The sequence below is a fragment of the Protopterus annectens genome, chromosome 17.part0 (genome assembly GCF_019279795.1).
Source record: "Protopterus annectens isolate FY-2018-M chromosome 17.part0, PAN1.0, whole genome shotgun sequence".
NCBI lineage: Eukaryota > Metazoa > Chordata > Ceratodontiformes > Protopteridae > Protopterus > Protopterus annectens.
The window spans coordinates 20,160,455-20,183,799 of NC_056751.1; the positions used below are offsets into that span (position 1 = coordinate 20,160,455).

Consider the following 23,345-nt stretch of genomic DNA (forward strand, 5'->3'; position numbering starts at 1 on the left):
TCCAGCTAGATATATTCAATGCAATACAAATAAATCAATTTAAATGCTGTATTATTTGAAAAAAGTGCAGATAAACATTTACTTAAATTCACTTATACGTCCAATTGATTGCAGTTAGGTCTTAGCCAGCCAAAGCTCAGAGTTTAAGCAGAAAATAATCCAAAATGTACCACTTATATAAGACAGAAACTGAATATCAATGAAGTGATGAGAAGGTTCTCTGCCTGTGCCATCAGGCCTCACATCACCCCTGGGTGGTCTGTTAGTCATTGCAATACCCACCCCCTCAAGCACTACTAGTAGCATTTTTGCCTATATACCTGGAGAACGATTTTCAGAAAAGTGTGAAGAGTTTTTCAAGTGGCAGCTTTGCAGGTATTCAAAAAGGTCACCTGTTCAACAGCTACAGTGTAAGCAGCAAATAATCTTGCAAAATAAATCCCAACATCTCCCAGCAGATGCCTTGATACCAAAACATTAAAACAATTATAAGAACCAGCTAGGCATTTGCTCCATTTTATACTGGTAGTTGAGTCCCTTTAATGAACAAAAAACCTGGAAGTTCTGGACACTTCTACAAGTGATCACTGTCATATTATGGCATTTGGATTGGAAAAAACAGCCCAGGTATCTCTGATTACAATCAAGTTCAGAAACTTCCATCATCTTTCAGAACATTTCTGGAGGATGGAAGCAATATGAACTGTTCTCTACTCTAACCATCAAAGTATGTGAAAATTTCTCTGTTGTTCCTTAATGACAAAGTTGTAGCTAGGCAGGACATGAACTACTCATTTAAATAGCAAAAGGTTAGAGAAAGTAAAAAAGGTAGATGCAGCACTGATCTCTCTGTTACCTTGCTCTTTCCTGATAGCTGCCACAACAGTGGCATCATCTAGACAAGTACCTCACTCTTTGTGTTTAATTTCACCATTAACTGTTCAAACCGATAATCTCTTGTACATTTATCCAACTTGATTCTGTACTAATAAAATCCATTTACTTTTTTCCAAAGCTGAACGACATTCTCCACTTTACATGTTTCACAGGTCCCTGCTTCTTTCTCTGTTGTAGTGGTAATACCCAACACGTGTGTGTGTGTGTGTGTGTGTGTGTGTGTGTGTGTGTGTGTGTGTGTGTGTGTGTGTGTGTGTGTGTGTGTCATGTAGACATTTGCTCAAAACATGCAAGGTTTGATCCTAGAGGTGTAGCCTAAGGAAGGGCCAGAAGGGAATAAATTCCGCAAAAATCCAATCTTGAAGGCTATTATAGCTATACTGCTATTATACTACGCCAATATCTGTAATTTTTCACTTTTAAGCTGGTTTTCATTTTACATTATTTGAATAACGAGCATATGCGATCACAGAGGTTTCAGTACTCAGATATAAAAAGACATGACGCAGGTGACTATCATAAGGCATGTTGTGATCACTTGCCTTAGTATGTCAGAAAGTGAGTCAGAAATCTTTTACTTCCATTTGTATGACAAGGAACTTGTGCATTTCTAAACTTTTCTGACACAGAAATCTGTAAGGAGTTACATGATCTAAGTGAGTTACTGAGACTGGAGTTATGTTGATGGCTAGTTGTGCTTTTCAAGTTGCTAATTGGCTAAATGCAACAAAGTAGCAACTGGCATAGTATAACAACTCTTCCACCCTCCTTTACTTGTTAATAATTATTTTCCCTGCTTTAAATCTGTGGCTACATTTTTCTTTTCCATTTTGCAAAGTGTACAGTATGTAAATAATCTTGGCTTAATATTTACTCACTTCTGTCTCTAAAATGTCTGTATCTTTATCAACAATGAATCAAGGGTCTGTACTGCCCACTTAAATTACACTGATGACACCATATTACTCTATTCAGGCTTCTCCGTTTGCTGTACAGTCAGCACTTCAGCATGTATTCGATTCAGTTTCAGCCCAGTTGTCAAATTCAGGTCCAAAAGAAATACCCCAAAACAAAATACAAGAAGCTTGGGTAAACATCAGGCTTTTTTCACCTGCTTCACATTTGACAGGGCACAGGAAAATAACTTTCTTGGGTGGCGTAAGCCAGGGAACCTTGTTGGCTAGACTTACTTAGGCCCTTGGGCCGATAGCCTAGTACCTACCTATAAACCTATGAACCTCTGCAAAATAAGCAAAAACTGAAATTATGAAATTTGCCATTTCTTGAGGATAATCAGAGGTTTCACTTGCTATGAAGCACAAAAATTGTATGATCAACTGTATGCGAAAATACACATCCCATGCCTTTTTGCTGCACAGCCCTTTTATACTTATAACACACTAACTTTCTCACAAACACCACATTTAAATTGACCTAGCCTATAGCATGACTTCACATTTAACTGCTGTTGCAACTTCCCATCCTTGTCATTGATAAGCCTTAAATAAGCTTACATGGTTAGAATTTATTAACTAGATAAAGCTCAACCAGCTACCACCAGCTCACATGCTATCATCCTATTAGCTCCGGAAACAGGATCAAAAACAAGAACAAAATGGGGGACAAAGGTCCAAAATCAGGGTCAGACTTTACATCTTGCTTTTATACACTTAGAAAGTTGTTAGAACAGCAGATTTTGCATTAGCATGCATTTTCAAAAAGACAGAATCTGCATCTCAAACATCTGCCACTACTTACTTGCTGCAATCCTCATACATTTAGCAGAAAACCACACAATTTATGACAAACAGGCAAAGAATGTAAGGCAAAATCAGATGCAGCTAAGAACTATGTCAAGATATTAGACGTGGAATTCTCTCATGAGTAATAAGAAACATTTAATTTAAGCTGCCACCTGTAACTGAAGACCTGCTTGTGTTGTTTCTTTGCAATTAACTGTGTATTGTGTGACAGCAAATTATTAAAATCCTAATATGCTGAAAAAATCTCAGAAGAAGCACTTTAAGGCCTTTCTGGTAGAGTAGTGGGATAAAGCCCAGATTATGGTCTACCTAACCTGGGTTTGGTTTGTTGCTAAGGCAACTGATGGAGCGGGAGGAAGGGATGGGTGTTACCATCTTTGGTGGGAAACTCCTGTGATGATCTCTGGTGGAAGCAGGGGACATCACTAGTGGGAGACATCATCCAAAGGGGAGGAAAGGATGTGAACATAGATGAGTTGCTGTACAGGCAGGGCAAAAGACTGTGCATTCCCACTGCACACCAACTCCTTGGATGCTATCATGGAAATCATGAGTGAAATGGGAAAAAAACAATGTATTTTGAAAGTCAGAGCCACGGGATGCCCTAAAGATCAACTCTGGCCTAAAAAAAAAAAAAAGATCCATTGTGGTCCCAGCAATATTGGTGGCAGTCCAGGGGATTAGGTGGCTGGCAGACCTGGTGATGGACAAGGGGCACTGAGCAAGGGGGCCACAGGATGATGTATTGTGGAGAAAAAGCTCAAAAAAGCACTTTCAGCGAATCTCAGAATATTTTTTCTGCAAGGGGGCAAATTCCACTATGCCCCACTTGGGGGGAGCACCTTGACACCCTTAAATTATGTATGCTTACTATGAGATTGCACAAAAAAGAAAAAAAAGACAGTGCAACTAAAAATATTTTTGGCAAAATTTCTTTGCATAACTGGTATTCAAAAACCTATTGCTGAACAACTGACAGGCTTCCTCTTTTGCTTACAGAACAGTAAGACTGAACTTGACATCAGCCTTTTTTTAAACAAAATTGCTCAAGACCAACTAGCTATTATTTTGATGAATATTTGTTAACTACTGGTAAATTTTCAATGTTTACCATACACTTAGATCAAGTTATTAGTTTAATTTTTTTAAACAAAAAACATCTTTATTAAAATATTACTTATGATATAGGCAATTATACATTTATAGCGTTGTCGCCTCACATTAAGACGTTGTCCTGTTCGATTCTCAGCTAAAGCGTCTTCTGTGTGGAGACATGCATGAATGGGCGTACCTTCGTTGAAGGTTGTACATCAGGGCTGCCAACTCGGTACGTAAAAATCTACTGCCAATCATTAGCGTACCGGAGTTCCGCTGTGGCAACCCCTAACCGGGAAAAAGCCGAAAGATATATACATGAAACAAACCATATTAACATATTTATAGTTGCAAACATTATACATCAGTCTTTCTCAATCAAACATTACACAGCTCATTTAAATCCTGCCTTCGTTTAAACTACATTCCTCCTCCAAAACATTATTCTGCATGTATTGTACCCATAATTCCCATTTTTGTATGCAATTAACTCATACCCTTTTCTAAAGATCCCACTTCCAGTTGTTTTACCGGTGTTGCTATATTCATTACTTTGAGTACAGTTGGTTTAGGCTTTGATTTCCATTTTCCAGTAACTGCTCTTTTGGCAGCCACCATAATTAGACTCAGCAAGGCCTTACTATGTCTAGGTAAAATTCCAATTCTGTATCATAGCTCAAAGAATGATTTCCTTAGTTATACCAATTTGTATTTCCACCAGAGTAGCCTGCAGGAAAGTTCTAAATTCTGCTCATTACATTCCCAGAAAATATGTTCCTAATTAGCTCTTTTTTCCCATCACGCCTCCAACATTTGCAACCTACCTGAGGAAAAAAATTTTGGAGTCTACTTGGGGTACAAGAATACCTATGTAAACGCTTCCAAAAAAAGATAATAATCTTCTAGACTTTGTTGCATATTTGGTAGTCATACATATATCCTTCCATTGTTTCTTTGTGAATTGCTTATCCAGTCTCTATTCCCAATCCTTTCTATCCTCCGATTGATTCTTATAGTTATCATGCAATATTTATATGCTCTACTAATTATCCATTTTTTAACAGCAGCTTCTATTTTGAATTCTACTAAAATTCTACCAGTGCTGGTCTTTCACTTAGGACCCCCTATTTCTTTCTCTTTGCCTATATTCTGATATCAATCCTTGATAGGGAAGGCAATATATAGCCTGCAGTTCAAATAAATCTTTGGCCTCTTCCCATTTAATCTTTCCCTCTCTAATTCTTTGTTCCCAATACCTTGGTTCCTTTGCCAGTTTTCAATAGTAAATTCCACCCCCATTCTTGCCTATTGTCTGTATCCCTAGGTTTAGTCATCCCTATCAGCAGAATCTCATTTCTCCATTCCCATGTTGGCTTAACTCTTAGAATACTGTCTGCTACTTTATGACTATACTGTTATTTATGGTTAATGTTATTTTCCTTAAGGATCTGCATCCAAAATCCCAGTCTCTTCCTGTTTCTTGAGCTTCCTTCCTGTTTCATCATCATCCCTTTCCATTTTGAGTTATAGTGTTCTGTTTGTGCTATGTATAGGAGCCTTCTGTGTTGCTCTGAAATACCCCTTCAAATCAGTGAATCCCAAACAACCTTGTTCTATTGGAAGGATCAGCTTATCCCACTTGACTCTTGCAGGCTTCCCCTCCCAGATAAGATCCTTCAACTCTTCATATGGCTATCCACAACTTCTCCTCTGGTTGATAAAAGTATGTCTGACCTGTGTATAAAACTAAGGGGACTAAAAAATGACTGTTTTTATCTTGCTGTCTATATCCATAAAACAGAGCTTCCAATTTCTCAGTTTTTGTATTATCTTCTGTTTGGTCTCTTCCCGCACAACCTTAGCGGCCATCACAGAATCCTTTTTAATCCATATTCCTAAGTATTTAATTTTATCATGTCATCATAAATATGGCCATTGATGAACCAATTCTTATGTGGCTACATAGTTTACAGCTATTGCCTTTATTTTATCTTCATTAATCTTGTATCACAAAAAGACTTGAAACTATCTGAAGATGTTCCGCAACACTGAATTTTCCTTTTCTGGTTTTATCAGGTATAAAATAATATCATCTGCAAACGAGGCCAGCTTTTCTTGAGTGCCATACCAACTACATCCTAGAATTTCCGAGTCCCTTATTTTATTTGCCAGTGGTTCTAAATACAACACAAATAGCAAAGGAGAAAGAGGACACCCCTGCCTGGTTCCTCTGTTCAAACAGAACATATGAGAGAGAGGAACCCATCCACTTTAATTTTTTGCCCCCAATCCCTCATATATTATCCTAATCAATATTATAATTTTATCAGGGAATGGAAATGCTTCCATTGCCCTACTCGTAAAATCCCAGCTTACTCTGTTGGATGCTTTCTCTGCATCGAGACCCACCAACTACAGTGATATTTTCTTACACTCTACTTCCCTCGGGATAACCACTGTTTTATTAGTGTTGTCAAATGTTTGCCTCCCCTCTACAAAACCACACTGAGCCATACCTATAAATTTTGGCATCACCTTTGCCATTTTTGTAGCCATTATGGATATAAACACTTTATAATCATGGTTTAGAATGTAAATGGGCCTATACGAAGGTGGATCAAATGGGTCTTTACCACCTTTAGGTATTACAGCCACAGCTGCTTTCTTCCAGGATGTTGGTGCTTCTCCTTCTTTTAAAATACTATTTAACAAAACCTTCCAAATTTTATCAGTTTCTTCCCTCCTACCTTCTTAAATTCTACTGGGATACCATCTATTCCTGAGGACTTTCCAACAGATTAGTTATATATCACCATTTTCATTTAATCTCTTCCTGTCCTAACTGTTAGTAACTGAGACTCATCTACCTCTAACCTTGGCATATTTAATTCCTTCATAAACATTTCCATTTGTACCTTTCTTTGATTTTCACATTTCTATGCTTTATACAGATTTTCATACAATTTCTGAAATATTTCTAGCACCTTTACAGAATCTGTGGTTATCTTCCTTGTTATAGGCTCTCTAAACTTGGTGACACCCCCTTCTATTCTCTGCTGCCCGAGTCAAAATGCTAAAACTTTTTGTGCTCTGGAGTTATCATCAAAAGCAGTTGCTTAACAGCAGTCTTTCTAAATTTATACATATTAACGAGGTAATCCCTTATTTTCTGTCTAGCATTCTGCAATTGCTCCTCTTCCTGTTCTGTGAGATTCCCCCAATTCTGCAATACTTAAACTTTTTCAATCTCTCTAAACAATTATTATTTCTTAACCATATCTCTCTTCATTTCCACCTTAATTTTATCCCACTCCCAAGCTATATTTTCAGAATAAATTTCTGTCTTTCCTAATAACTCCTGAATAATGTTCACTGTGTTTTTAACAGATAGGTGAAAATGCACCAGTGTCTGATTTTTATTTCATTACCCTACAATTTTATTTTATTTATTTATTTTTAGTTAATTTTTTATTTATTTTATTTGTTAACCGGGTAGTGTTCGGCTGGACCAGAAGCCCGTTTTCGTGGAGACCTGGGAGAAAAACTCCAAGGAAGATTACATTAGTATATTACAAATGACATATGCCAGTTACAATAATTATAATGCATAAAAAGTAATACAAATTACAACTTCTTACCACAGTGTTTAAAACAGAGGTAACAAAGTTTGGCATATTAGACAATATTAAAGAATTATATGCAATTGTCAAATATTTCAAACATCAATTTTTCCATACTTTTTTTTTTGGGGGGGGGGTATTATGATCTGGGAGTAAGACGGATTCAATAGCCAGGAGATATTGAGAAGGGTAGTATAGAGAAAGGAATCAGATATTTATGGGTTGACGTGTTTAGCCTGGGTGAGAAGAGGAGTAAAGCCTATGTTTAAAAAAAATATTCTTTTAGGGTCTGTTTAAATGTTAGTGTGTCACTGATGGTAAAAATATGCTGTGGAAGAGAGTTCCATTACTTGGCAATAGTATGGGAGAAAAGGGAGATGCCACAGGTGTTTTGGGCTTTATTAACTTTTAACAATATTTTATCAGCCGACCTGAGGGATGTTAGGTTACTATAGGGTTGGAGTAGATTTGATAGTGCTGGGAAATTACCAGGTTTGTATAAGACTGTACGAGCGGCTAGTAGCTGAGTCAGGGTAAGGAGATGAGGGGAGATCTAACCATTTTAGCCGAATTAATACAGTACAATGCTGAGATTTTTGAGATTGATTACTAGAGAATTTATCTATTTTGTTATAGCAAGATTCAAGGCTATTTAGGTCAGATTTGTAAAGGCTGGTAAATACTTGAGAGCAATATAGAAGGGAAGATATTAGATGGGTTCGGGCTGTTGCAAGTCTGGTTGGTCATTGAGAAATGTTTTTGCCCTGTAGAGTGAACCCAGTTTGGCATGTACCTTTTTAATGGTTAGAGCAAGGTGTCTGTCAAACTTGAGTCTGCTACCAATTGTGACACCGAGAAGTTTTGTATATTCTACTCGCTCTATTATAGTGCCATTGGAAGAGGAAATATAGATAGGAGGTAGATTATTAGATGTAGGGTTATGCTGGAAGACCATAAACTTGTTTTTTTGAGGTGAAGCACAAGTTGATGGAGAGTTAGATAATTTTCTATATTGTGGAGGGCTGCTTGAGTTTTTTCTTGGAGTTCTTTGATAGTGGGGGCAGAGCAGATTAGGGAAGCGTCATCAGCATATTGTACAATTGTGGCTGGGTTAGCTGTAGTATGAAGGTCATTAGTAAAGATAGAGAACAGAAATGGACCGAAGACTGAATCTTGTGGGACTCCAACACTTATAGGGAGCTGGAGGGGGTGTTATTGTCTATTTTATACTTGTTTTCTGTCAGACAGGCAGCTATGAAACCATTTTAAGGCTTCAGGGCTGGAGTGGTAGATGGCTAGTTTGTTAAGAAGTATTTGATGTGATACAGTGTCAAATGCTTTTGACACATCTAAAAAGGTAGCACAGATGAGTTGGTTTTTGATTTTAAGTTAGTATACAGTACCAGTAAAGCTGATAAGTGCTGTACTGGTACTATGCCTGGGCCGGAAGCCATGTTGTGTCTTGGATAGTAGATTATTAGTCAGGAAATGGTCTAATATCTGTTTGTGTATACATTTTTCTAAGATTCTGGCAAGCGGAGACAGAATGGCCATGGCTCTTGCCACCCCCATAGTGCCTTTTTTAGGCAAGGCTCAATTTCTAAACCTACCACCCTAGAACACCAAAAAGGAAAAAAACTAAGGGTAATGCTGCTCAATGCCAGAAGTCTCACTCTCAAGATGCACGCACTCGAGGCCCTTCTCAATATGGAGAACATCGATGTCTGTGCTGTGACAGAAACCTGGTTCAAGGCTCCTGAGAGCACCCCAACACTAACAGGTTTCACCTCATATCATGCGTTCCGGCCCCAAAATCCGGACAACACCAAGAAAGGAGGGGGGTGTCCATATTCATAAAGGACACCCACACCTCAAGGTTGGTGGCAACGCACGATGCATCAGAGACCATCCATGTGCAATTAACCATAGGCAAGACTGCTCTGCAATTTGTAGCATGTTACAGGCCACCCTCTCAAACTCAGGAACCTCACATGGCCTTCCTGAAAACATTGGAGGGGATAAATGTATCTCCAAACACCATCATACTAGGTGACTTCAACTACCCTAATATAGACTGGGAACACTACTCAAGCCCGAACATTCTAACCCAAAGATTCCTGGAGTTCATAAACTCAAATGCCATGGAACAACTAGTCACCATCCCCACAAGAGGAGAAAACATACTTGATCTCATCATCACGAACATGGGATCAAAATGTTCAACACTGGAAGTATACCCCTCACTGGTGAGATCAGATCATAAACTAATCTCGCTGGAGGTCCTCATCCCGCCCCCACCTGAAACAAAAAGACCACAGTGAAAAACTTCTCAAAAGCCGATTTCACACTTCTAAAAACTAGTGTGGTCTCCTTTAAGGCCCCTGAGCCAGTGGTAAACATTACTCAAACCGCTGAATCACTTACAAATGCCTTCTACCAGCACCTACAGGACTGCATGGATCAGGCAATCCCAAACAAAACTAAGACTCTCTGTACCAAAGGCAAGAGTCCAGTCTGGTGGACCCCAGCCATAAACAAGCTCTACAACAAAAGGAGGAAGCTACTACAAGATAGAGCAAAATCCTTGAAAGGTAAGACACCTTTGATCATTATAAGTAAAAACTAAGAGCTCTCATAAAATCATCCAAGGCAAATTTTGAGAGAAAAATCGCCAAGGACTCTAAAGACAATCATAAGGCCTTCTTTAGCTATGTTAGAAACCTAGGAGGAAACTCCCAGATATGCTCAGAATTAGTTCAAAATGATGTGAAAATTACTGAACCTACACACATTGCTAACATACTGGCTGACAGGTTCAGTGCAAACTTCTCCCCCAAAGGAGAGATATCTATTCCAGAGGATTGTAGCCCCCAAACATCTCCAACGCCCAGGTGAGAACTGCCCTCACTAAGGTGAAAAACACAGCATCCATGGGACCGGATGGTGTCCCCGGCTGTGTGCTTCATGAACTCAACGAGGAATTAAACCCACAGTTAGGACAGCTGTTTAATCTTAGCCTCACCTCAGGATACGTGCAAGGAGTGGCGCACGGCGACTGTGGTCCCACTTCATAAGGGCGGTGCCTCCACTGACCCTGGAAATTACCGCCCCATTAGCTTGACAAGCCTTATCTGCAAAGCCATGGAGAGGATCATAATGGAACTCATAAATAAAGACATAGGAACTTGCAGACTTTGGATCCAACCCAGTTTGGCTTTGTCAAAGGCAGATCCTGCCTCTTAAACTTGGTTGACTTTTTCGAGACAGTCACCAAGGCCATTGATGAGGGAAAGGCAGTCCATACAACCTACCTCGACCTGGCAAAGGCCTTCGACACAATACCCCACTCAGGTATCATCGAAAAACTCATCAGCTTGAATGTAAACCCATACATCACAAGATGGGTTGCAAACTGGCTAAGTGACAGAACCCACAGGGTCAGAGTTGCTGGAGCCATGTCAGACTCAAAGCCTGTCACAAGTGGTGTCCCACAGGGCTCAGTCCTGGGTCCACTCTTGTTCGGCATCTACTTTTCTGAAGTACAAGCAAACACAGGAGGGTTATGGCTGACAAAGTTTGCAGATGACTGCAAACTGGGCCATAGTCGAAAACACATCTGACACAGATATCCTCCAGAAGGGCCTCACAGAAACGGATTAACTGGTGCCAGAGCCATGGCCTGAAGTTAAATGCCAAAAAATGCATAGTCATACCCTTCGGGAAAAACAAGGTTACCCCTAGCTACCATATAGGTGGCAATCCACTGAGCACAGAAAAAGTCATCAGGGATCTGGGGACCCAAGTTGACAGTAGCCTTTCGTTTGACACTCATGTTGCTAAAGTAGTTAGGAAAACCTTCTATATTGCCCACCTGATCATGAAGGGATTCACATCTAGATCAAGGGAGGTCATCATCCCCCTGTACTCATCACTCATTAGACCTATGATTGAGTACAATGCCCCGTTTGGAATGTATCTGACCCGACACCTGCTGCAGCTTGAAAGGCCCCAAACGTTCCTCACCAAAAGGATAAAGGGTCTCAAAAATATGTCTTATGCTGCCCGACTGAAAGAACTCCAGCTCTATTCAGTCTCATACCGCTTGCTCAGAGGTGACCTGTGCCTGACATATAAGGCCATGTCAAACCCAGATTTGATGAATATGCTTCACCTCAAAAAATCTAGATCCCTCAGAACCACAAGGGCGGGAGACTTAAACCTTGACACGGTTATAAATAGAACGTGCTGGAGGGACAGATTCATCACCCAGAGACTCCCTATGCTGTGGAACAAAATCCCGGTACATGTGAGGCAGAGCACCTCGCTGGCCTTGTTCAAGAGGAATCTTGACCAATGGATGGGAGATCGCAGATATACCCCAAGGATTACTTCAGTGTCACTGCTTGACAGAGGCACAGAAAAATGATTGGCATAGTTTTTATTCAAACTAAAGGGGTGGCGAAAGCCACATAACTATGGGCTAGGCTTATAAATGCCCTTGGGCAGATAGCCTAGTATGAACCTATGAACCTATAGTTGGATATATCAGTCGATATTGACCGCCTTTATGTAAGGGTATTATGTGAGATATTTTCCAGAGGGATGGTACATACAGTTGCTTAACAGCAGTCTTTCTAAACTTATGCATATTATCAAGGTAATCCCTTATTTTCTGTTTAGCATTCTGCAATTGCTCCTCTTCTTGTTCATAGGTGTGTACTAGGCTAATGGCCCTGGAGTCTTTACAAGCCTAGCCCATAGGATTACCCTGGCATCGTGCCACCTGACCTTAGCTCCCAGTTCCTCCGTCAAATAGAGCCACTGGAGTGATCCCTGGGGTCAATTTTCTATTTCACATCCACTCATCAAGATTTCTCTTGAAGAGGGCTCTGCTTGACATGTATGAGAAGTCTATTCCATAGCATGGGCAGTCTCTGGGTTATGAATCTGTCCCTCCAGCATGTTCTGTTGATAGTGGTAATGATGTTGAGATCTCTGGAGAGTGTGGTGTGGAGGGATTGGGATTTCTTTATATGTAGCATTTCTAACAGAGTTGGGTCAGACATGGCTTTGTAAGTCAAGCAGAGTCCTCCTCTAAGTAGGCAATATGAGACAGAGAATAGTTGCAGTTTGAGTCTGTCCATATAGGACAAGTGTTTAAGAACTAGGATCCTCTTTGTGAGGTACTTTTGTGGCCCCTCCAGTTGTTGCCGGTGTCTAGTGAGGAACATGCCAAATGGGGCATTGTACTCGATGACTGGCCTAACGAGGGAAGAGTAGAGGGAGACAATTACCTCTTTTTTTCCTGGATGCAAAACCCTTGGTAATGAGATGTGCCACATAGAAGGACTTTCTAACCACAGTGGCAATGTGGTTTTCAAAAGTGAGGTTGCTGTCAACCTGTGTTCCCAGATCTCTTATAACTCCTTCTGTGTTCAGTGGACCACCATCGATGTGGTAATTCAAGGGAACCGGATTTTTCCCAAGGGGGATGATGACACATTTTTTGGCATTGAGCTTAAGGCCATGGTTCTGACACCAGTCGGCCTCAGTGAGGCCTTTCTGTGGTATGTCAACATCACTTGGGGAGTTAATAATAGCTCCCAACTTGCAACTGTCTGCAAACTTTGTCAGCCAGAGTCCCTTCGTGTTGGCCTGGACTTCAGAGAAGTAGATACCAAACACGAGAGGATCAAGGACCAAACCCTGTGGAACTCCACTCATGACTGGTCTGCAGTCTGACTTGGAGACAGCTACTTTCACACTGTGGGTTCTATCTGTGAGCCAGTTTGCAACCCACCTGGTGATACATAAATTGATGCCTAGCTTAGTGAATTTTTCTATGATTCCTGAGTGGGGGACAGTATCAAAAGCCTTGGCCAGATCAAGGTAGGCTGTATGAACCACCTTGCCTTCATCCGAAGCTCTGGTAACTGACTCAAAGAAGTCAGCCAAGTTGAGAAGACATGATCTACCCTTCACAAAACCAAACTGTGTAGGATCCAGAGTTTGGAGCTTCCCTATATCCTTGTTTATTAGGTCCATGATAATGCATTCCACAGCTTTACATATCAGACTCGTCAGGCTAATGGGGCGACAGTTCCCAGGGTCTGTAGTCACACCTCCTTTGTGGAGAGGGATGACTGTAGCAGTGCGCCATTTGGTAGGGACAAAGCCTGAGGTGAGGCTGTGATTGAACAGGGTACACAGGTGAGATGCCAGTTCACTCTGCAGTTCATGTAGACCACAACCAGGGATATTGTTAGGTCCCATAGAAGCTGTACTCTTGGCTTTGGACAGTGCTGTTTTAACGTGTGCAGCAGTAATACTGGGTGCCTGGCAATCTGCTGGTATTGTGACTGGTCCTTTGGGGGGGGGGGGGAGTAAAGTTGGCATTGAATCTGTCAGCCACTATAGTGGCAATATCTGTTAGCTCAGTATGGGAGATACCATTGTGCAGTAGCTCAGAGCAAATCTGGAGATTCCCCTTATTCTGCAATGCTATTATTATTGACGCATAATCTGAAATATTTTTGGATGCATATCAAAACTTTCAATTAAATGCACATGTTCCTGAGAAATATAATTTCTGTCTTGCCTAGCCCCATTTTTTTACCTTGGGGAATAATATGTAAATTCACTCCAAACTCCTACTACTGAATTCACATCTCCCATGCCAAATATGTCCATAAATTTCTTCAAAATCTACCCTTTTTTGTTTTATTTTCCCTTCTGCCCCCCCCGATACATCCTCACTGCTGCAAATCAAAATCCAGTCCCCACCTACAAGTAATATTCTCTGCTGAAAGCTGATCATTTCTCCCAGAATTTTCTTAAACTGGATTATAGCAGTTTTAGGTGGAATATAAATATATGCCAGTGTAATTCTCCTCCCTTACCTTTAGCCCCTTAGTACTACAAACCTACCATTATTATCTTTTTCCCCTCTTCTATCCCTATTGGAGCTCCTTTTGCAATTAATCTAAGTACTCCCCTTTTCCTTTGCCCCAGATATTCTGCTGAATAACCATTCTGAAATTCTTTCTTTATCAAATTCATATGCTCAGTTTTTTCAAATGTGTCTCCTGTAGCATAGGTATTTGCAATCTGCATTTTTTAATATAGTTCACTACACTTTCTTTTTGTATACATCTATGAAACCATTCACATTTAAAGATAATACAGAAAGTGTCATTATGTTAAGTATTCCAAGCTGTTATGTTTAACAGCTTTTACAAAATATCTAGTTTCACCTTTTGTGTTACCTGCATACACTGTTTGTCAGGTCAATCTTTTATACAGTTGTTTCTTGTCATATCCATTTGAACCTATGTCACAGTTTACAAAGCTTTTTGTTTTAGTGGAAACCCTCAACCAAAAAACAAACACACCCCTAGAACACTCCTAAGACAATTACCTTAATACTAACACACAAAACTATGTACATCTTCAAATATTGAATTTTAACAACTCCTAATAGGAACAACTGTCCTAGACTGATAGCCACACTCAAAGACTTAACCTATAAAGAAGGTTATCCACGCTAAGATGCACAGTACAGCTTGTGCTTCTACTTCCACTAAGCACCATCTGTTTTTGTCTTATCTTTATTCCTCTCCCAGATTAGAAAATCACTTGAATGCTTTCAGAAAGCATTACCTCCTATCCATTGAAAGAAAGAAGTATTCTGATTTTATTGCCTCTTATCAGATTGTCTCCATACATAAACACGAACCAGACACGCAGTTGCCTCTACTATAATCACTCATTTATTTGCTAAAGGAAAACATTTTACTTATATTTATTTGCTTATTATTTATTTGCTTCGCCTTAAAACTTGTTACTAGATCAAGTCAGGGGCCTTAATCCAGTCATTCCCCTATGCAAGAGCAAGAAAAAGCATATCATTTTTTCTTGCATCATGATTTTTGTCCAGACTTTTCTACTCTTTTACATTGCAGTGCCTAATTTTCTTAAACCTGAAAAAGGAAAAAGAAACAAGGGAAAACAGGAACACATGTTTACTTTAGTACCCCTATTACACTTGAAAATAATTGAGAAAACTTTACTTTATAGCATGCAGGTTATGTCATGCACTATAAAAATACTACTGTTAAGAACAAAATTTTGTTTTACTTACAGTTAACTCTTTCCTTCCTCTTCCCCTCTCCTAAATCTTTTTCCAAATGTTAATGACATGAAGTAGGGCATATACTTTGGAGTCCCCTACAAGTTCAAAGTCAAAGAAGTCCAATATTTCCAGGTTTTCTTGTTATCATGTTTCACAAATATAATTCCTACTTTGCAATCTCAAATTTGTCAATTTCCAAGCTGCTGGTTTTCTTCCTGTTGATTTCCATATCCCAAATCCAGTCTATCCTTCATTTCCAATATACTCTTGGTTCGTCTAGTCAACTCTTGTGCTTTTTTCTGTCTTTAAAGCATTTTCCCTTGAAACACTGGAAAAGGTTTCACTGGCACACTCTAGGCTCTTTATTATCATAGGAAAAAGAAGCAGAATCTCCTATTTGATATCTCACTTTTTGTTGGACAAATTTTTGCATTTCCCCCTTAGCATGTTTTGTATCAAAAATTATTTTTGACCCTCCTGGAAAGAATATTCTAATGATATCTGGATACAGCAGCTTGAATCTCATACCTGCTTCTTGTCATTCCCTGATTACAGGAACACACGTACTCCTTTTCTGCCTGGTGTACAGTGAGTAATCATTGTCCTTCTGCCACAGTTTTGTTACTATTAAATGTCTAGGTTGCTTTCTCATGGCCAGGTTTGGAGCATACACACAATGTGCCCTTTCACTTAACATCTCCTGCTGTGGCATACCAGTCCAGTTGCTTACTAGTGCTTTCATAAAATTAATACAGTCTGCTCCTTCCAGCTTCTCCTGTACAGCAGAAAATCTCAGGTTTTCCCTATGTGCTCTTTCCTCCAATTCTATTTTTTTTTTTTAAGCATCTCTTGTTCAGACAGCCTTTTCTTCATTTTGACCAATGATTTTTGAAGTTTTATCACCTCATCTGATTATATGCCTAAAGTTTCTTCCATTTTTCTAGCCTTTTGTTATTTCAGTTGATATAATCTTTCAGTGTTTTGATTATTTTAAGCTGCTCTGAGTATATCTGACTTAATTTACCTCTAGAGTACTGGAAGTTATGTCTTACACCAAAGCTACAGCTTGCGCTGTCTTTTATTTTGTTGAACAGCTGTAGAATTCTTCCCAATCAGTGTCTTCTCCTCGCCTTTTGTGATTGATTTCCTTTCAGGTTCTCCAAGTTTCTTTTTTGCTGGCATCCAGACACAGCACTTACTAGCCAGTTACTGAAATTTACTCAAAAGGACAAGTTTACTGACCTACTTTTCTAAGTCTCTGTTTTCACACTGGGAGAGCCGAAATTAAGCTGTTACTCAGTTTGCAGCCATCTTAAAATAAAATTATTATTCTAATCTATCTGAATGGTCCTCAATGACATTTCACACAGCAAGAAGCCAGCATCCTTTACTGAAAGAAATCGACCTCTGTAATCCACTATTACTTTAATATTTCTCCTTTGGTGCATCTAAGGTTACCAACTGTCAGTTTTTTTCTAGATTGTCCAGAAATAAAGCATTTTATCCTGTTATCCATTTTTTTCCTTTGCAAATTTGGAATTTCACACCGTCCGTATTGTTCCCACCTTACTTGTAGTTTATTGGTTAACTTTAAATTGACAACTGCAAGCTGATAACCAGTCAGCAAAGTGGAGAGCAAGGCCAAAAATCCTGTATATCATACACATGAGATCTGTTTAAAGCAGTAGTACAACATGGTCAGGCACAATTGTATGGTTAGAACCACATGATTTACTGCTTGCATACTGTATTTTCTGTTTAGTGAAATTTGCAGGAAGGCTGTATATGGTATGGGAAAGTCAGAGTCAGTTGCCATTTGTTGGCCAGGCCTTGTTCTTCAACAGCAGAAGTTCAGTGAACTTAGTTCACTTACTTACATGAAGAAAGCTATTGAAGATTCACTTCTGTTGTGCGGTGAGTATGTGGCAGTCTGTGAATCGAGATGGATGGACTTTTTTTTTACCAGCAGCACTTTCCAGACTCCAAATCTCATAAAAAGACATTATAAGTTTCACTTTCTTTCTTTTTTTTTTTTATTATTATTTTGCTTTGCAGATGGGGATGGGCTGGGGCAGGCATTTGATTTTAGCTTACTACAAATAGGAGGGCATGTGTCATGGCCCTCTCCTCACAGTGGTGTCTAACTACATGGCTAGCACCTCTCCAGTTTGTGTATATGTGCTCTTTTGATTTACATTATTATTTTGTCTGAACTAAAAGTACTTTCATCATATCACACTACCACCATTTTCATTTTAAAAGCTCTATGGCAACATCTCTAGCTCTATACCTTTGTGGGGAAAAAATGAAACTGAGCCTGATGCATTTTGTAAAGGAGGTTTGACATTTTGTAGTTATTGTCCTCATAGGGTGATAAAGTCATGATCACTATACTGTGGATTCCTTATGCCATTTTGCTGTGGGGGGGGGGGGGCATGTATTAAATAATATTTTTGGAATGGTTTTCACTTCCCCCACCTGCATTTTGAATGGCCTTATATTACCTACATCTTAGTGTTGCTTGGGCTGCATGCTTCCCTTTTTCTCTCTTTCGTTTTTCCCCAGATCCTCTCACGTTGTTTCTTTACCTGACCTGTAATTGTGTTACTTGTGTGTGTGAGAGAGTGTTTTCTTTTTCTTGTTGGGGTGGACAATAAACAAAGAATATTTAAAGGCATTATCTGTCAATAAATGATTTAGTCTTTGAAAATCTCTTGATTCCTATTAATGCTGCCTTTGAGCTCTGTGGACTCTTCCACCTCACAACAGAACTTTTAAAGTGATTTGTTGCACTTTTAATTGATTAAATTTAAAATGAACACTAAGAACCAGTGAAAGTTTCACTGCCCTTACTGAAACTGTACAGCTCATTTTTTCCCCAACATCTTCAATGTATTTTCTAGCTCGAAGTCAAGGGGTATAACCAATAATTTGTGTTTTATTGCTAGTATTTGTTGACCCCTCACTAAGAACACATCTTCAGCCGTTGCTCTCTGCATTCATAAAAAAGACTGCTTTTAAACTTACAGTACTCCTCTATGAGCAGTAAGTCAATGTCAAAACTTAGCACACACTTTATTTGCCACATACTTATTTTATTTGTTTGCATTTACTTACCAGGCTAGACCGACTAGACTATTGCCCCTTTTCATGACAGACCATAGATGAAAGTCTCCACTATGACAGTACAATCAGTAATTACTAGTAAGGTATAACATAAACAAACTTATATAAGGAATAAGAATAAGAACATACCTCCAAAACTGAACAGATATATTTATAAATATTTGTTAACCAGGACAGAGCAGTGATCCACTAGAACCTCTTTTTCAAGTTCAGCTCAAGAGCACTATCTGATTAAGTGATGTGGAAAGAGTCACACACTAGGCAAATACAGGCTGAGGGAATCAAACTGTGGACCATAGGCAGCAGCTCACTAACAACTCATAGTTTTAATCCTTTGTGTTAGGTGTTGCTATGTAGCTATTTAATCAAGTCTTTGTGACCTCAAAACTTCAGCACACCGGACCTGTCTGTCAACACTTATTTTTTAAGTTCTTGCACATACTTATTCATTATTTTGTAAGGCTGTCAATCTTAGCCTCTTCTGCCCCATACTGTTTTCACCTTCAGTCTTTCCCAGCATCAGTATCTTCTCTAGTAAATCCTATCTTCAAATTATGTGGCCAAAGTACTTGAGTTTTGGTTGCACTTGTCTGGCCTTCTGGTGATCAGTCTGATTTCCTTAAATGTTGATTGATTTAATCTTTTTGTTGTCCAATGAACTCTCAGACATTTTCTGCAACACTGAGGTTCAAAAAGCATTGGTTTTTGCAGATTACACCTTTACTTATTGCTCAGATCATGTAGACAAACGTACACTGTTACTGGGAAGCATTAGCTTCCACTATCTGGGTTTTGTTGTGTCTTTCCTACCAACAAGCACATCTAATTTCATTGCTGCATTCACCATCTGCAAAGATCTTTGGGCCCAGGAAATTAAAATATATTACTGTCTCCACTTCTTTCCTGTCTTGTCTGTAAGAAAATGATAGGCTAGATTCTTCCAGTCTTTGCAAGAACTTGCCACAATTTGTTTTGGTCACCACAGTCAAAACCTTTAGAGTAGTCAATGAAGAAGAAGTAATTCTTTTTCTGGAATACCATTCTTCTCTCTAGTGCTAAACAGACGTTAATTACTTTGATCTCTGGTACCTCTGTGCCTTCTAAAACCAGCTTATATATCTGGCAGTTTCCTGTGCATATATTGCTGTAGTCTAGCTTGTACAATCTTTGAGCATTGCCTTACTAGCATGTGAAACAAATGCAGTTCTTCAATAATTTGAACACTTATTAGCATTGCTCTTTTCTCAGACTGGAATGTAAATGGACTTTTTCCAATCCAATGGACCTGTTGTGTTTTCCATACATGCTGGCAAATTGCAAGCAACACTAATGACATTGTTTTGAAGGATTTTACACAATTCAGCTGGAATTCCAATACTTCATGTAGCCTAGCCACTAGCAAGCCTTTCCAAGGCCCATTTAACTTCATTCTTCAGGATGCCTGGCTCTATAACTGAGATTCACTCTGAGAATATGCCGTTGTATGTATCTGTGATATTAGGGTCCTTTTTTATGTTTTTTCTGTATAATCCTGTCACTTCTTAATACATCCAGCTTCTGTTAAGTCCTTTTTATCCTTACCTTTTGCATGCTCATTTTTGCCTGGAAGTTTCTCTTAATATAACTAATTTGTTACGCTCACTTGTCTTTCCCCATTCTGTTATTTTCTTCCAGTTATTTGGTCTGCTCATTTAACTATGCCTTCTTATCTCTTCTTGCTATTCTCTGAAACTCTACATTCATCTAGAATACTTCCTTCACTTACCTTCTATTTGCTCTCTTTTCTTGGCTACTCCTAAAGTCTGCATAGACAGCTATTTTGCCATTTTGATCTTCTTTCTATTTGGAATATTTTTTGTTGCCACTAGACAATAATACAAACTCCTGTCCATAGCTCTTCAGGTGCTGTATTTTCCATGTCTAATCCCTCACATTTATTCTTCACCTTCAGTACATAGGAATTTGGAATACTGTTGAGCTCATATCTAGTTGTCTTGGAAGCTTTTCTCATGTTCTTTAACTTAATTATAAATGTTGTCGTAAGAAGTCAATGGTCTGAGCCACAGTCGGTTACAGGTCTTGTGTTTTGCTGATTGTCCAGAGCTCTTCCACCACTGACTGCAAAGTTTACAGTCAATCTGTTTTCAATATTGACCATTTGGTGATATCCATGGGTAATGTATCTTCGGCTGTTGAAACATTGTTTGCTATTACCAGTAAATTATATTGCCACAGTTTTACTAGCCTTGTCTTGCTTAATTGTGTATTCCAAGTCCAAACTTGCCCGTTATTCCAGTTACAAACTTTACCATTCCAATTACCTATGATGAATGTAATGCATTTTTTACATTATTCCCAGAAGGTGTTGCAGATCCTCATAAAACTGGTCTACTTTCTCTTCTTCAACATTTGTAGTTGCTTGTATCACTAATGTTAAAATGGTATGCATTTGATTCTGAGAATGGCTTATCTTATATTCTGATTGAGCTCGTTTTATCATTTTTAGGGTTTTAAATAAACACTCGTTTTGGCAAATTTTTATTAACCATTAGGGCTACTCCATTTCTTCTGCAAGACTATTACTTACAATAGACTATATCTGATAATTATCTGCTGTAAAATAACCCATTCATGACCACTTTGCTTCATTATTTCACTAACTCCCAAGATGTTAGTGTTTCTTCTTGTATTATCCTTACTAGGAAATGGAAATCACACACAAAACCAAATGTAACAGCTTTTTTAGTGCTGTAAAGGAGATAAAAGAACGGGAAGTGGGACCTGTAGAAAAGCGAAGAAGTAAACTACCAAGAAATAAATAGAATATGTGGGAACAATACATACAGAATAATGTTTATAAGGAATGATATTTCAGGGAAGGCAGGGCTTAAGCTATCTATATAATATTAAACTGAATAACTGTTAAAACAAAAACATATTTGTATAATGTGTACACAGGAAAACTGTATTTTTTTAATAATTGAAGGTATACTCTTGTCAATATGCAATGTGTAGTGTTAATAAAATGTTTCAAAAATATAATGCAGACTCTTACTCAATGGATACTCTCTATTCTAAGTGAATTTGCCTTGTTATGTATATGCTCATTTCCTAGGCATTAACAGCAAGAGACAATCTGACAGCTAGCCTAGTGACCTACCATATGCTGGATACATGATTTGTTTTCTGACATAATCCCTGCCATCAAACAACCCACAACCTTTGGCACATGTTGGTTTTAAAATTAGTTGTATATATTTCCATAGGTGTTTCTCTGGTATATAATATAATTTGATAGCAGTCCAAAGTTAATCTTTATACTTAGGGCAATTTCTTTTTTACGCATTATGTTATATAACTTATGTACTTACTTGGTTAAGGTGGCACCAAAACTTATGCAGCTGTCAGCAATGAGAGGTAATAATCAGCAGTGATGTATGTTAATAATTAATTTATTGTGAAGCATTCGCTATATCAAGTGCTCCTTTTACTGGGATGTCACCAATGGATAATGAAATGTCCCAATTACATTTTATATCTATTTTTTATGGTCACTTATTCTTCTAATGTTTTCAGAACTAAGCATAGACTTGGAGAGCTATACATTTCACATATCATTCCTCACACTGGGCAATGCATTTCTAAATGCCTCTATTCTATCTGGCTTAACAAAAAAGTTTGTTCCCTTCAGATACTTTCATTGATTCATTGTACATTTGCTGATGTACACAATAACTGCATGTGGATTGCGGAAGTCAAGATTTTTGATTCTAGGTGTCGTTTGAGAAATAGGACAGGGTTACCCACCGGAAGGGGGGCATGGTCATATCAAACAAGGGTGGTGCTTGCTTATTAGGAAATAACAGGATAGAAAGGTGACAACCCTATGTGCAACAAGCAAGGTATATGGCACACCACTCCCCCAAAAAGGTACATGTGGACATTTCAGAAAGTATTTAATTAATAACTTAATTCATGTTTTGAACTGCAAGTTGAAAGACCCCCAGTCCTTAAATAGGTTAAAGTACTTTGTGTAGTTTGCTTAAAATATATTTCCTGCCTTTTAAAGTATATGGTTTTAAGAAATGACTCCGCAAGCAGCCCTATAGATGAATAAGAAAGATATCATACATGTATAGTGCATGAAAAAGAAAAATGTTGGCAATGTTTTGTTTCCTTTTTATAACTGTAAGTGTGCCCTCATGTCATTGCACAATATGATAAGCTAATAAAAGTGTTAAAAAAATAACTGTATCCTTCCTACTGACCAATCATAGGGAAATTCTAATGATCTCAAAAGCCATACAGAGAAAATGTTGGAAGCAAGTCCAACAAACGTGAGCAACTACTGGCATTTAATGATAACTAAAACTCAGTTGTGACTAACAAGATGGCTGCACACTGATCAACAGCTTAATTTGAGCTCTCCTAATGTGAAAAAAAGAAACTGATAGAAGAGGGATAGTAATTCTGCCAGCTTTAGAAAAATTCAGTTACTGGCTAGTAAGTACACTGCCTGGATGCCAGTAAAGAAGAAACGTGGACAGCCTAAAAGAAAATCAACTAGAAAAAGTAAGGATAAAAAAATGACTGGGAAGAACACTGCAGCTGTTCAGCAAAAAGCAGTTCAAGCTCCAACTTTGGTGCAAGACAAGGCTTCTAGTAATTTAGAGAAAAAAATCAAATATATTCAGAGCTGATTAAATAAATGAA

General features: G+C 38.6%; 1 protein-coding gene across 1 annotated transcript in view; it reads right to left on the reverse strand.

Moving 5' to 3' along the window:
* HELQ (helicase, POLQ like) overlaps positions 1-23,345 on the reverse strand; it is a 1,104,576-nt gene that overhangs the window by 621,348 nt on the left and 459,883 nt on the right. The window lies entirely within an intron of this gene.